The sequence below is a fragment of the Melospiza georgiana genome, chromosome 5 (assembly GCF_028018845.1).
Source record: "Melospiza georgiana isolate bMelGeo1 chromosome 5, bMelGeo1.pri, whole genome shotgun sequence".
NCBI classification, from domain to species: Eukaryota; Metazoa; Chordata; class Aves; order Passeriformes; family Passerellidae; genus Melospiza; species Melospiza georgiana.
Window position 1 is genome coordinate 70,799,898 of NC_080434.1, and position 15,194 is coordinate 70,815,091.

Here is a 15,194-nt window from a genome sequence, read left to right on the forward strand (position 1 = left end):
TAAAAGTATTTGCATCTAAAGTATGTTCTTCTCATCCTGCTCACAGCCAGGAGAACAATTAGTTTATAATGTAGTCGTAAAGATTTGCTGGCAGTATATCAGGTGCTTTGGGACAGCTGCACTGGAAGCACTTGCACAGTCTTGTACAGAAGCTTCTGTAGGTTTTTCCTGTTGGAAAAGGAAGAGGGGAAAAATTCCAACAGTCTTTCAAAATCTTGAAAGGGAATTTCAGTCAGGTTTGTCACTGCATTGGTGTTGTGCTGTTTAAAGAAACTTCTTGTTGAAATCATTCCTGAAGGTGGAGTGAAATGTCCTTTATTTCCCATCCTTTATACTCAGCTCTGGCCCTGGGGAATCTGCAGCTGCTCCTGGGCTGTGCAGCACTGATTGATCCATGAACCAGCATGAGGTGTCATGACCATGGCACCCCAATCCCGCAGATCAAGTGATAAATCTTCCTTCTCCAGCATGACCCTGCATTTGTGACGATTTCCTCTTGCTGTACCTTCATTTTTTCCCAGAGCTGAGTCACTCTGTGTTTGTGTGAGGTTGTGACCACCAGCCTGGATAATTGTTTTTTCTCCCTGGCCTATTCCTGCAGTTTTCCCACTCAATTTCATTTACCTGGTAATGAGGGGAGGAGGCAGGACAGGTTTTAGTGTACACCAGCAAGTTTCAGAGTAAGGCTGACATTTCAATTTCTACCTCAGCCCTGCAAGTAACATCTTGCACTGCAGAGCTCATGTGATTTGAGTTACATGGGGGAGTTTATTGTGCCATATCCAATTCTTTGCAGCACTGTAGATGAGGAGTTAGAAAGGTAAATAAAGCAAAACAAAAACAAACTTAGACAAAACAAAAACAAACTGAAGAAAAGAATTGGAACGAAACTGAAAGCATTATTCTTTCAGCATTTGCAACTCTACTCACTTTTACAGGAGCTGTGAGCAAACAAAATTCTAATTTGAAAATAAAGGGGGAGAAATCCAAGCACTAGGGGTGAATGCACACATTGGCATTTTAATCTGTATTCACACAGAAATTGTACACCCTCTGAGACCTCACAGCCTTGCAGGAACCAGCAGCAACAGGGCAGGAGAGATTTGGCATAAGATAAGATGGGAAATATTAAACTCAGAGGGAGAAATAAATTGAAAGTTGTTGTAACATCATAAAAACCAAGGGAGCAGACAGGTGAGAATCATGTACAATTTTTTTTTTTCTGTTGACTGAGGCACATCTTAGGACATCAGTTTTAACACCTGAATAGCAAAAAAGCAAATAGAATTATTGCTCAAATATGCAGAGGAAAAAAAAAAGAATAAAAGGGAATTGCCCTGGTCTCTGGTCTGATATTATCTTTTAGATGTTTACAGGATTTATTCACAGCCCAGTGTTGCTTAGAGAACACAGCTTTACAGACCCCATCCTGAAGATAATTCAGCAGAGAGAAGCAATTATCACTTCTCTATCTCCTTGAAGGGTGGGACAAGAGCAGATTGCTTTATTTCTAGCATGGAAAATTTGGGTCAAACATCAGGAGCAAAAAGACTGTCAGGGCTACACTGGGATATATTGACCAGGCAAGCTGGGGAGCTCCAACATGGGAGATCATCATGAAAAGATTATACAAAAACCAAACTGAACCTACTTTAAAGAATACAAAAACCTGCTTTTTTGGCCCTTACAACTGTATAGTTCCATATTTCTGTCTGATCTGGGATAAAATAGGAAACCATCTGAAAATTTAAATAAACAAAATCAAAACAAGGCCGGCAAGTGCAATGTAATTTATTCTCAAGTACTTTGCTTTCCTTCACAGCATCTTCTTTAGCAGTCCATCTCCATGAAAAGCCTCTCTCTGCCTCATTTCCTCCTGAGGAGGAAAACATTAAAAGAGAGAGATTCTGTTCTGAGTGTTCCTATGTTGTATTTTCAGAGATTCCCAGTGATGGAAGGAATGATGAATCTGACTCCATGTTCTCAGAAGGCTAATTTATTATTTTATTATACTATATCATAAAAAAGAATACTAAACTAAACTATACTAAAGAATACAGAAAGGATACTTACAGAAGGCTAAAAAGATAATAATGAAAACTCCTGACTCTTTCCAGAGCCCTGACACAGCTTGGCCCTGACTGGCAAAGAGTGAAAACAACTCCCAGCAGAATCCAATGGAACAATCACCTGTGGGTGAACAATCTCCAAACACATTCCACATGAGCACAACACAGGAGAAGCAAATGAGATAAGAATTGTTTTCCTTTTCTCTGAGGCTTCTCAGCTTCCCAGGAGAAAAATCCTGGGTGAAGGGATTTTTCAGAAAATATGATGGTGACATTGCTATAAAAAGAACACACAATCCACTCAATTATGAGGCTTCTGGCACCTTCTTATTGTCTTGAGTTTTTGCCATTGCCATTTTTCGCAGTATAGAGATATGCCACAATTTTTTTGTTTTGTTTTTTTTTTTTTTTTTTTTTGTTCCTGTTCAAAGTTCAAAAGATACAGCCCCTGGATATGGTGTTCATTTACCAGTCATTTCCCTGTAGTGCTATATCTTCATTTTTTGCCTGTGCAACAGCAGATTTCTCTTTCCAAAGGATCTTTTTGAATTTCGGTCACTCTACTACTTCACATTAGCAAATCTTAGGTGTTCTGCATTGCAGCATTCCCTTGTAAGATCTCTCTCTTGATTAGCTGCATAGGGAATGTTGATCTAAACTTTTACTTTGCAATACATTTAAATTAATTATCTATAGTAGATGGTGGGATCAGCAGTCTGGGTATGTTTGTATTAGAGAATTAGCATAGAATTGGCATAGTCATGGTGAGGGGTTTTAAGGGTTTTAGTTATTAATTTAAGCTTCCACGATTAAAGTACTTTAAAAAATAGGTATTGGACACGCAGTTCTACATTTGCCAGCTCAATATATTTATGTTCCCCAAAAAACTCCTGCTGTAATGTTATTTTCTCCCATGAGACTTCATGAATGAATAACAATTTTTCATAAAATCATAGAATATTTTAGGGAAAGATCTCTAAGATCTTTGAGTCCAACCATCAACTTAGCACTGCCAGGTCCAGCCCTCAACCCTATCCCCAAGCACCTCATCTGCCCATTTCTTGGACATTCCAGGGCCACTCTGTTCAATGCTTCCCCAATCCTTGCTCACATGAGAAAGTTCTTTGTTCCAGGTGCTGTCCAACAATACCTGCAGCCTTCACAGCTTTCAGATTGTTCCTTTGCTGGACTCCACAATTTGCATTGCATCTTTTCCAGGGGAAAAACAGTGGGGCTGTGATTTGGCAGTTCCCAATTCTCTAAACATCTCTTCCCTGCTCTCCTCTGGCTTCACAAAAGATTTGCTCCTGGGTTTCTGCCTTTAAACAACAATTACAGTAGATTGATACAGAAGAGTTCTATGGTAAAAACACACCTATAAAATATTTCTCAGTCTTAGGATGAGAAAACCAAGATCAAGCCTACATCACTAATTATAGATAAAGTAGAAGGGAAAGATTAATTTCATGTAAGTTGCTTGTTTATTAAAATTCACACTGTGCTTTGGATGTATGAGAGAAGGAATGCAAGAGAGTTTCCACCAGGAAATGTGAAAAAAAAAATGGGCTTTTTTTTTTCCCCCCCAAAACATGGAGGGCTTCTGATCCAGATTTACTGTATTGATCCAGATTTACTGCTATGGTGTGAAGCAGTGCACAATCCTTAGAACACACTGAGTGTTCACTGAGTGCAGGGCACACCACTTGCACTCCTTTACTGCAGTGCTCTGAGGCCAGCACCCACCTGTATTTCAGAGGAGAAAAAAAGGGCTTGGAATTCCATCCCTCCAAGGTGATGTGGTAGCACTGGAATACTCACTGGGGGGATATTGACTCAGGGCTCGCTGGTGTTCATCCCTAAATCACCACCTGTGGGACTGAGAAGGGGCCAACACCTCTGGGCTGCTCTGCAGAGAGCTGCCATGCTTGGCTGCGCGTCATTAAATGTATGGATTCAATTAATCCAGGCTGGAGACTTCGCCACTAATTCAGAAAGAAAAAAATCCACAGAAGGAGCTCAGGCTTGAAGCTGGGCAGTGACCTGATCAATTTGTGAGATCACAAAGAGGAGAAGAGAATACTACTTTTGTTTTCAGGGTGTTTTGTTTGGATGTATTCTCTTTTTACCTGCTCAGATCTTTTCTGATTGCATTCTCTCTGTGCAGCTATTCCTCCCTGCAAACTCTCCCAGATTACTTACACTTGGAGATTTTTTGTGACCACTTTACAAGGGGAAATATTTCAAATGACAGTGACCTTGCAGGTAAAGCCATGTAAAAGTCAGCAGGTTTTGTTAGCTGGGATGTGTGCACGTGTTGCATTTTGGGTTTGGTTTGCATGGATTCATGCCAGCTGAGCTACAGGCTCACACAAGACATCAAAACCCACTCCAGATCTCTCCTTTTATTCTGGCTTCACTGTGAAACCACTGTAAACACTTGGCTCCTCTATTTGAAAATCAGCCATGACTCACCACTACTTCCTCCAGCTTTACGCCATTTCTAACTCCACTGATTTCAGAGAAGTAAATGGACGTAAACTTAAAATGATACAACATAAAATCAGATCCCTCAGGCTTAAAAGATGCAGTGCAATGATGTCTGTTGGTTGACATTTGTGAAATGAACATGGAGATTTTGGTTGAGTCTCCAATTGCAGCACAGTCAGCTCTGAAGCCACCATCACTAAGGCACCTCTGTGCAGAGCAGGGGCTCAGCAGAAATAAACTCCTCTACTCCACCAGGACGAGTTTAAGGGACACTGTCATCTATCTTAGGAGAAGAGGCCACCTCTGGGGTCATCAAGCACTGCATTCTGCATCCATATCACACACAGAAAAAAATACCTTTTATGCATTGAAACCCTTTCCCTTAAAGAAGATTTTTATTGTTGTTTCTTTGCTTTGCAATAATCCTCTCCAGGCATCACATGGGTCAGTAAAAAAGCTTTGGCAAGGACCTTAGGGAATGGCTTTAGTTTGTTTTTCACCTTTCAATTCCTTGACATGAACAATACAATATTCAGACTTTAAACAAAGAAACTTTGAAATTTCACATCTTGCAGGATAAACCTGCCACAAGAACTGTCCATGCATTGGAGCTACATGAATATCAAGAATCATGGAATTGTTTGGGTTGGAAGGGACCTTAAAGATCATCTCATTCTAGCCCTGTACCATGGGCAGGGACACCTTCCACCATCCCAGGCTGCTCCAAGCCCTGTCCAGCCTGGCCTTGGAAATTCCAGGGATGGGGCAGCCACAGCTGCTCTGGGCAAATAAGAACTGAGATGATTTTGCCTCTTCAAGGAGGAGTTTTATCCCATTCTTACCCATGAGACCTGATTGTGGCCATTCTTTGTTTTGTGACAGGTCCTCTGTCACCAAGATATTTTCTGAAAAATCTTCTTTGCCCAGGATCTTCTCCTGGGAAACTGAGAGGCCTCAGAAAAGAATGAAAACAACAATTATCTGATTGCTTCAGAATGTGGTCTGGAGATCGTTTACCAACAGGAGCATCTTTGATTGGTTCCATGTGAATTGTTTTTAATTAATGACCAATCACAGCCAGCTGTGTCAGACTCTGAGGAGTCAGTCATGAGCTTTCATTATCCTTCTTGTTTAGACTTCTGATGTATCCTTTCTCTTTCTTTAGTATAGTTATATAATATAATATAATATAATATAATATAATATAATATAATATAATATCATATCATATCATATCATATCATATCATATCATATCATATATATAATATAATATAATATAATATAATATAATATAATATAATATAATATAATATAATATAATATAATATAATATAATATAATATAATATAATATAATAATCAGCCTTATGGAGTCAAATTCTCATCTCTCACCTCATCCTGGGGACCTCACAACATCACAGTCCTCCAAACTTTCCCTACATCAATGACTGAGATGTGAAAAGTGAACCTGTAAAGCCCCTAACCACACCCATGTCTTGGTTGATTAAAAATCAGTTTATTTCCTTACAGTCTTGCTGGATCAACAACAGTTTTAAAGGAGTGAACAGATTGCAAATTCCTTCTCAGACAATGCTTCAGGCAGTTGTGGTGCCTGTGTTACACCATAAAAACCTGGGGTGAAGTTTGTACTTTTTTGTACAGGTAAGTTATTCTTGATGCCTTGGAAGGCTGATGGAAATCAAGTTGTTTTGTTTTTCCTCCTTATGCAAAACCTGATCAAAATTTGTTTTAGCTGGATTTTTCCCGAATATCCCTAAATATTATCTGCTTTGAAAAGTGCTTTGAAGTTTCCTGATGAAAAGCACACCAGGTAGTAGCTGAACACTGTTATAAACACATCAGACAGGAGATCTGTAAAACTTTTGTTATTTCCTGCCTTATTCTTATGGTGCAGAACACCACATATTTCTGTTTTCATTTATCTTCTATTGCTTGAAAACATCAAATCACTGGTAATAGGGAAAATATGCAGTTTAATACTTTTCTTACCTATGTATTTATCTTGGTGGACCACAGAGAACCTTGATTATTTTCAGTCTCCAGCCAATGAAAATTGTCACCTTTTTTCCTTGATTTACACCCAGAGCTCTAATCATAAACAATCTTAAAAGGAAAATGTGTGAGGCTGTCTGCCAGAGCTTTCAGAAAGAGCCTGTCATAACTCAGCAGCCATTCCAAAAGCAATTTCCAAAAACTTAATTTTGTTGGCCTTAAAGTTATTTGTGCTTTAAAACTTAACTATTAGTTCCACATCTGTGTTCTTGAAGGGGAGAAATGCGGAGAATATGTTTTCTGTAACAAGAAAATAAAGGGAAAAGATTTTTTTTAGTATTTCTTTCACATAGAAATTCCAATTAAAAATTGGAATACCTAACTCCAATTTAGTTGAGCAGAAAACTATGGGATGTTACAGTTCACATTTTATTCTGTAAGGGGAATGAGTGTGAATGGGATAACCTACTGAAAATAAGATTCTGGAAGGGAAATGCTATTGTGTTTTTCTTACCCAAGATTTTTTTTATCAATATATATTGTCTATATTTTTATATATTTTTATATATGCACACAATTACACACACCTATATGTATATATGCATATATATGTATATGTATTTTGTGTGTATTTAGATGGATAGAGATGTATCTACAAAATTAAAACTGAGATGAAATAAGCCAGAAAATTGTTGCTAGAATTAAGCCATTGAATAATACAAATAGGATTAAAGTCTTCCCTTTTTCCTACAGGTTGTGGTAGGAGTAATTAAATATTAACAAGAAAAAAGGAGCACATGCAGCTGCAAAACTTTAATTTAAAAATCAATTTTTTGTTCTTGACAATTATAGGAATAAAAGGAGACAACACAAGCAAGTGGGATAGGATCTGTTCAAATTCCCCAAATAACCACATGTCCTAAGAGCTGGACCACACATGTTTGTGGAAGATTCATAAGGCCTGGACAGTCAAGAGTGAGTCTAAACTCTTCAACTCACAGAATAATTTGTGGTGGAAACGATTGCTCTTCAGCCCGTCTATATATGGATTCCAGGATTTCTTATTTCAAAAGAAATATTTTACTTTTTTATAGATGTCAAGCTTCTTTATACATAGCATTACCTCAGCTTGGTTAAATGGCATCATTTCAGTGTGGGTGATCCAGTCTCTGTGTCCAAGTCCAGATATTAGGTAGGATTTAAAAATATCTATAAACAAGTTTTGCCAGTTCTACTGGACATTTTTCACGCCCCCACACCTGCCCACCTATCACACACATTTCGGATGGGTCCCTGTCCTCGAGTCACCTGTCTGCAGTGATTTTCCACAGGGAGTTCCTGTACCTTAAACTAAACCCTTGGCATTTGGGAAACACAAAGCTGAGTGTCAATGCCCTCATTTTTGCACAAATGTCCAGCCATTGGAACAGGGTTTTAATAAAACCTCATTTGGAAATCCCAGAGAACATTCATTACCTATCCAACATTTTATGAATGGGTTGTTCACTGAGCTTTAGCAAACCAGAATCCTGGTTGTGCCACAGCTTTAAACTGGGGACAGGCTACCCAAACATTCTGCTACTTATGGAGCAACCAGCTCTAACAAGAAACCTGAGCAATGACATGTCCAAACCAAAAAATACTTCAGAGAGGGTTCACCAGATGGAAACACACGTGGAAGGAGCTCATCTGACTGCTGACAACACAGAGCTGCTGTCACCCATGCACTGCAATGTTCACTTGTCACAATGCTTGTCCTGCCTTGGATTAAGGTTTTGTTCAGCCTCAGGCCAGGGATGGTATTTGAAACACTTTCAAACCTTTTGTCCTCACAAAAGGGTTTTTTTGTGCCTCCTTTTGAAGCAGGCCAGGCTATTTTGTTTTCTCCTTGGTGATTTTGATATTTTTTTCCTCAGCAGATGAGCCTCGAGTACAGCAGCTAAGCAGATCACAGAGCACATCCCATTCTGAACATGGACACTCTAATCTCTGAAGGCAGCAATATTTCATAGCCTTTGTCACAGGAATCCTAAGTCTTTGCAGATTTCTTACACTTCCATGCTGTTCTAATTAATACTCCCTCCTTACAAAAAAAAAAAAAAAAAGAAAAATCCATTCAGTGTAAGTGGGCTAAGTGCTATTTATCTAAAAGCCCTTGGCAGCTGAAGTTGGGATTAATCTTCTAACCCAAATCAAATCATGTCAGCTCAGATCAGCTTCCTTGTATAATCTGATTTTTTCAGGAAAGTCAGCTTCTCCTGCTGTGTGTGACCTGTGGCAGCAACGTGGAGATGGAAACTTGGCATCTCTGTGTGAGGAGGATCCTGAGACACTGGAATTCAGCAAAGATTTCTTCCTTTCCTTAGAACTTTACCAGTTTAAATCACCTGAAGATATGGCTTGAACTCTTGAATACATTTCATGGACCATAAATTTAAAAAGTAATAAACCCAAAATCTTATTTTCCTATTTCATTGCTTTCTCTTGTGGTAAAGTTTCCCTGTGTCTATTCACCAACTTAGCCCTGCATAATTTTTTAGAATAGCAACATAAATTCTCATACTTGTTCTGCATATGTATATCCTTATATTTAGCTGTCCTGTGAGCTTCTATGATGCTTTGCAGCATTTACTTCACAATTTTTATGCAGAAGAAAACCTATGCAAGCCTCCATTTAAAAATGAAAATCTGTAAGAGGCCTGTGGAAATTGCAGTAAACAGCAAATGTTCCTGCAAACAGATATTGACTTTACAGTGTGATTAAATTATATCCATCTCTTCTCTCTCTGTCACACATCTGATCTAGACTTCACTCACTTTGGCTTAAATTCACAGTTCCAGAGCAATTCTTTTCAACAGTGATTGTTGTTGATGATTATTTTATATTCTGAGCAGATTAATCTAATGGGTTTTTTATTAAGCATGTTGCCAAGTATGGTGCATCCCTTGGCAAGTTAAGTTCTCATTCTACTTTGGCTTTTGTGAGTCTGATTTAACCTTAATCATATTCATATTCTGAATACAGAGTTGCTTATCTGATCTACATTTTGGTCACCAGACTCAAGGTCAGTGATACTGTAATATCATAAATTGGAGCCTCAAAAAACAAGCAAACAAACAACTCCCCAAACAAAGAAAAACAATGAAGCAACCAAACAAAAATTCCCCCCTCCCAGAAAAAAAAAATAATTTAAAACAGTGTAAGTAAAAACACAGGTCTCAGAAATATTCATATTCCTCAAAAATATCAAAAAATCCCAAATGCAGGACTGGAGGGTGGGTGAAGGGTGAACTACAGATAGGGAAAAGTTTCGTTCACACAGTTTTCTGTGTTCTGGGTCTTGTTTGGTTTGGTTTTTTTGATTTTTTATTTTTTTTTTAATTCTGAAGGACAATGTTAATTCTAAATCAGTCATAAACCAACTGGAAGTTACTTCTTTGCTGGCATTAATTTCATGTCATATGTTATGGCCTTTCTGGCAGGAAGTTAAATTAGCTTTTTCATTATAAGTGAACATTTTCTCTCTCTCTGTCTCTTTTTTTATTAATGCGTTCAGCATCTTTGACAAGAAGACACAGTCCCATCTGTAGATTACTACCTGCATGTGATGTCAAATTTGCTGCTTTGCAACAAGATTCCTGTGAGCAGCACAGCCTAATCATGAAGGGAAGCTATTTAGGGTTGAATCCATAAAGGAAATTAAAGTGCCAAGTCTGACTCCTGCATTGAAGACATGAACTCCCAGCCACATCTCCCTGGGACATTTCTCCCTTGTGTCTCCTAAATTCAGGATCTCCAGGCAACGTGTCTCGAGGTGCAGAGGGTCCCCAGGAGTCTCAGATTTCCTTAGGAGTGTTTCCAAACCCATCTTGTTCTTGATGAAACTGATTTTTCCATCTGCCAGATGCCTATTTCCCCTCCAAAAGACAAACTGGGGTTTGTTATAGCTGTCACCAGTGCCAGGAGTGATGGAAACAAAACGCAGGGTGTGGATTTAGTGATTGTTGAGTGCCCAGGGTCTTAAATGCCACATCTCCTACTTGCTTTAGGTTTCTTCTAATCACAGCAAATGAGCTGTTCCTGTGTGTCAGGAGGTAAATACCTTTGGATTTCCCTGAATTAACTACTTTAATTTCATGCAGAATAACTGGTTGGGACATTTCTCCCTTGTGTCTCCTAAACTCAGGATCTCCAGGCAATTGTCTCGAGATGCAGAGGTTCCCCAGGAGTCTCAGATTTCCTTAGGAGTGTTCCCTAACCCATCTTGTTCTTGATGAAACTGATTTTTCCATCTGCCAGATGCCTATTTCCCCTCTAAATCACAAATTGGGGTTTGTTATGCCTGTCACTAGAGCCAGGAGTGCTGGAGAAAAATGCAGGGTGTGTATTTAATGATTTTTGACTGCCCAGAGACTTGAATGCCATAACTCCTACTTGCTTCAGGTTTCTTCAATCAGGACGTAAATATCTTTGGATTTCCCTGAATTAACTACTTTAATTTCATGCAGAATAACTGAAGTTTCTTTATGTTAACAAGCAAACAGTCTTATTACACCAGTGTAGCCTGATGGTTGTTGTATCTTGTTTAGAAAGGATGACTAAAGGATGAACTTTGCTGCAGTGCCCTTTAAATGATTTTATCCAATGTGTAGTGGCAGAATTGCTATAAAATAAAGTTTAAAATTCTATTGCTGTGATAAAGATGAGGCTTTAGGACAAATATACTGTCTGGAAACATCTTCTGACTGAGAAATTATCTATGTATTCTTCAACAACAGCAAATTATTCTGCATGAGATCTTCATGATCTCTTTTAAATATTGGTTATGCAAATAAGATTTAAAATTTCTAGAATAACAGAGTGATGTCTATTCTGCATTTTCTGCAGAGACATGTGCCTGTGGAGCTTATGTTACTTGTCAACAAAATTGAAGAATAGTTGTCAATAATGCTGTCCTTAAACACTTCATCTGTCCTCTACAATGCTAAAGTGCTCTTCAAGCAGACATAACTTTTCCTCTCTCTTTATAAAATATATAAATACATGTAAGGATCTCTTGAAGATGCCAGATAGTAGAGTGTAGCACCAAAATATTTAGATTATTCTGCTGTGACACAGGTGAGCTGGCAAAGCTGATAATTGCACCAACACAAGCCACTGAAATCCCAGCGCAAGCACCTAAGCTCTTCTGCTCTGGCTCACCTGTCCTTTGGGAAATTTTATCTGGAGCTGTGCACCTGTGAAAATAATGTCCCCACCTCAGAGAACAGCCTGTGCACACTCAGTTTAGCCATTAGTTTCCCTGGAAACTCAGCAGAGACACCAAGCAGAGCAATACACCTTCTCTGGGAAGTGCTGCTCGGGAGCCGCGATCCTGCCGCCTGCGCAGCTCCCACCATCTGCAGGTTGTGCTGGGGCTCCTTTGGAAGCTCAGCCTGCTGTTACTGACTTCAGTGACTCATGGCTACGCGATGCTCTGCATTTTTAACATCAGGGTTTCCAGCTGGAGATCACTGAGTGAAGCAAAAAGCAAAAGCCTGGTGGCGTCCATGGATGATGAAGACATTGCTGGTATACGAGAACACCCACGGCGCAGAACTGATGAGCTGCTTGAGGAAGAAGAGCAACCACTGTTTCCTTAAACACTTCTGCTCTGGCATCACTCCCAATTCGTCTATCCGCTTACCATTTCTTTCAATTCTTACCATTTCTTACAATTCTTTCTCAAGCAATTGGTAGCTACTTTTCCCCTACCAGAAGGACTTCTGGCTTTTCACGTTACATTTATTTTACAACAGACACAATTTCAGGGTCCCCTCATGCAATGAACTTCTATTATAATTTCTTTTCTAGGCTTTGATTTGTTAACCTAGCCAGCTTTAATCTTGATCTTACTTTGATACAACCAGATTGATATCAGGAAAATTCCAGGGGAACGATGAGATCATAGCAAGAAGACTGCTACAGCTGATCCAAAATGAATCTACCAGGGCTACTGTTCTTCCAAATTTAACAATAAAAAATACCAACAGACTTACATGGGTATCTAAACCAGAGACATGGAGCCCATAGGCCCATGACAAATCTCTGGCTGATTTGATTTTTTTCTTGTACATCTGTAAAAAGAGGAATAGTTCCCACTGAAAACCAAGAGTGAAGGTTTTCAATACTAACAATAATACTGACAATAATTTTTAAAAATCACAAGAAAATGAGGTAACTTTAATAGCTCAACCTTCTCCAAGTTTCCATCACAATGTGGTAGTTTTGCATGGGAGGCGTTCGTGGAAATGATGCAAAACTTCTGTTTATTTCAATTCTATGCTTATTTCTATTCTATATTTATTTCTATTCTATTTACAGGAGGAAACAATTTGATCCCCTCTTATTAGCCTTTAAAATGATTCTCCTCTTCAAACCCAGTGGAGTCTCTGAGGAAGCAGCCCATATTCTGTACAAATGTGAAGTGACCAGTGTGAAGAGATGTGGCTGGAAGCTGATGAGAAATGTAATCCCAGAAAAACCCTCCGTTCTGTAAAAATTAAGGCAATTAAGGCTCATTGAGCACTCCTCTGGACCCACTGTCAAAGCAAATAAACAACCAGCCAGCAGTGCATGAATGTGTAATCAGATAGAGTCTGGTGTTCACTGAGACGTGTGCTTATGCTTTGGACACAATGTCAAATTCATTATTTTGCCTTGGAATCTTCTGTTTCTTATACCTCTGCCTCCAGCTCAATAATTTATCTATAATACATTTTAAAAGAACACAAGATAAACAATAAAAAAAAAAATAGCTCGTAGAAACTAACACAGCTGTACACAATGGGAATTTAAACACCAAAGTAAAATAATCTGTATTTAAAAGCTGGCAGGAAATACAACTGTGATTCACTTAGACAGATATTATTAACTTAATGGAATATTAATAGGAAATTCCATTTATATCTCCTGTTCTGTCCCAAAGTCTCCTGAGATATTTTTCAATGAGATTTTAATGATAATATAAAATGCAGCTACTCCTGAGATAAACATCTATTAGAAATTAGTAACAAATGCATAATTTAAGAGCTGGGTAAGAAGAATTTGCCTACTAATTCTATAAATTGCAATGTAGGAAGAACACTGGGCAAGTTTTCTAAACCTGGCTCATGCAGCTATTCAAAATTCACACAATATGGTAGGAGCACAAAATCCAAGGTTTTATTATGGAAAAATAGAATCATTTATGTCACCCTGTTCTTCTAAATTTCTTTACATTTACATTTTTGTAATGGAGTTTCCCACACACTTTTCACGTAAATAATGATTGTTTTGCATTCCTTTCGGAAGGAGGAGAGAATTGATGGACTGATGGTTTGACCAGTGTGGCTGGAGAGGTGGCAATTTCATCCTCCAATCCATGGCCGCTTTTGAAAGTCTATAAATATTGAGGTCCAGAAATAAACGCGCCGTTTTTGCCTTGGACATCTCAGCGTGTGAGTGTCGCTTATTTCATGTCCCGTTGTGACAAATTTAGGTTGGAAAAGCCCTCTGAGACCATCAGATCCAACTGACCCCCCAGCCCTTCCAGGGCCATCATTAAACCATGTCCCAAGTGCCACATCCACATGGAATTTACAGCCCTCCAGGGATGGGGACTCCACAGCTTCCACAGGCAGCCTGTCCCATAGCTGATGGCCATTTTGGTGAAGAATTTTCTCCCTGATAACCAACATAAACCTCCTGTCCCTGTTCCCTGGGAGCAGAGCCCGAACCCCCTGGCTGTCAGGAATTGTGCAGAGCCACAGGGTCCCCCCTGAGCCACCTTTTCCTCACCCTGGTTTCCATTTCATCTTGTCTCCTCAGTGTTATTATTTTTGTCATTATTATTTTTCTCATAATTCTGCTCATACAGAGCAGAAACTCCCATACCCTGTAGCTGTGTAGCACAACTGGAAAGTTTTCCCTTCCCTTCTGCTCACCCTTTACCTGTCTAGACTGATTTTTTTTTTTCACTAATTGACCACCTTCTTTGAGGTAACAGAGTAGAAAAATATAGGTGACAGGGCAGGGAAGAGGGTTTTTCAGATTTTCTTGACACATTGAAAGAGGTAAATCCTTTTTTTCTCTCTTGCATCCCTTTGAACATGCTTTTAACCTACATTACTAACTAGCCTTGTTGCTTCTTTTTTAGAAATGCTAGTGAAAGCTCAAATTTCTGAAGGGTTAAACTGACAGGCTCCAGGAACTTCAAGGTGGTTTATTGAATGTAGGACATGAATCCAAACTTGTTTTTGCTTTTTTAAAGCATGCAGATTTGAGCTGACTGGATGGAGTACATTGTATTGCGTCCTTGTGTTTAGCTGGTAAAACAATGTGTCTTCTAAGGATCGAAAACTGTTCTCATAACTTGGGGTAAAAACATATTTATGTCATGTTGGTCCAAATCAGATCATCAGCAAAGTTTTGACTTGAAATCTTGGGTTTCTGCTCCAGCTCTCTCCCTAAAATTCTTGATATTATGAAAGGTTGGTGCAAAAGAATAATGTTTTATCTAGTTATGTGCAAGTATCAGAAAAATTCCTTACCTATTATTATTATGGTTAATTTATTGAGATAAATCAAGGATGTTTCAGCTATC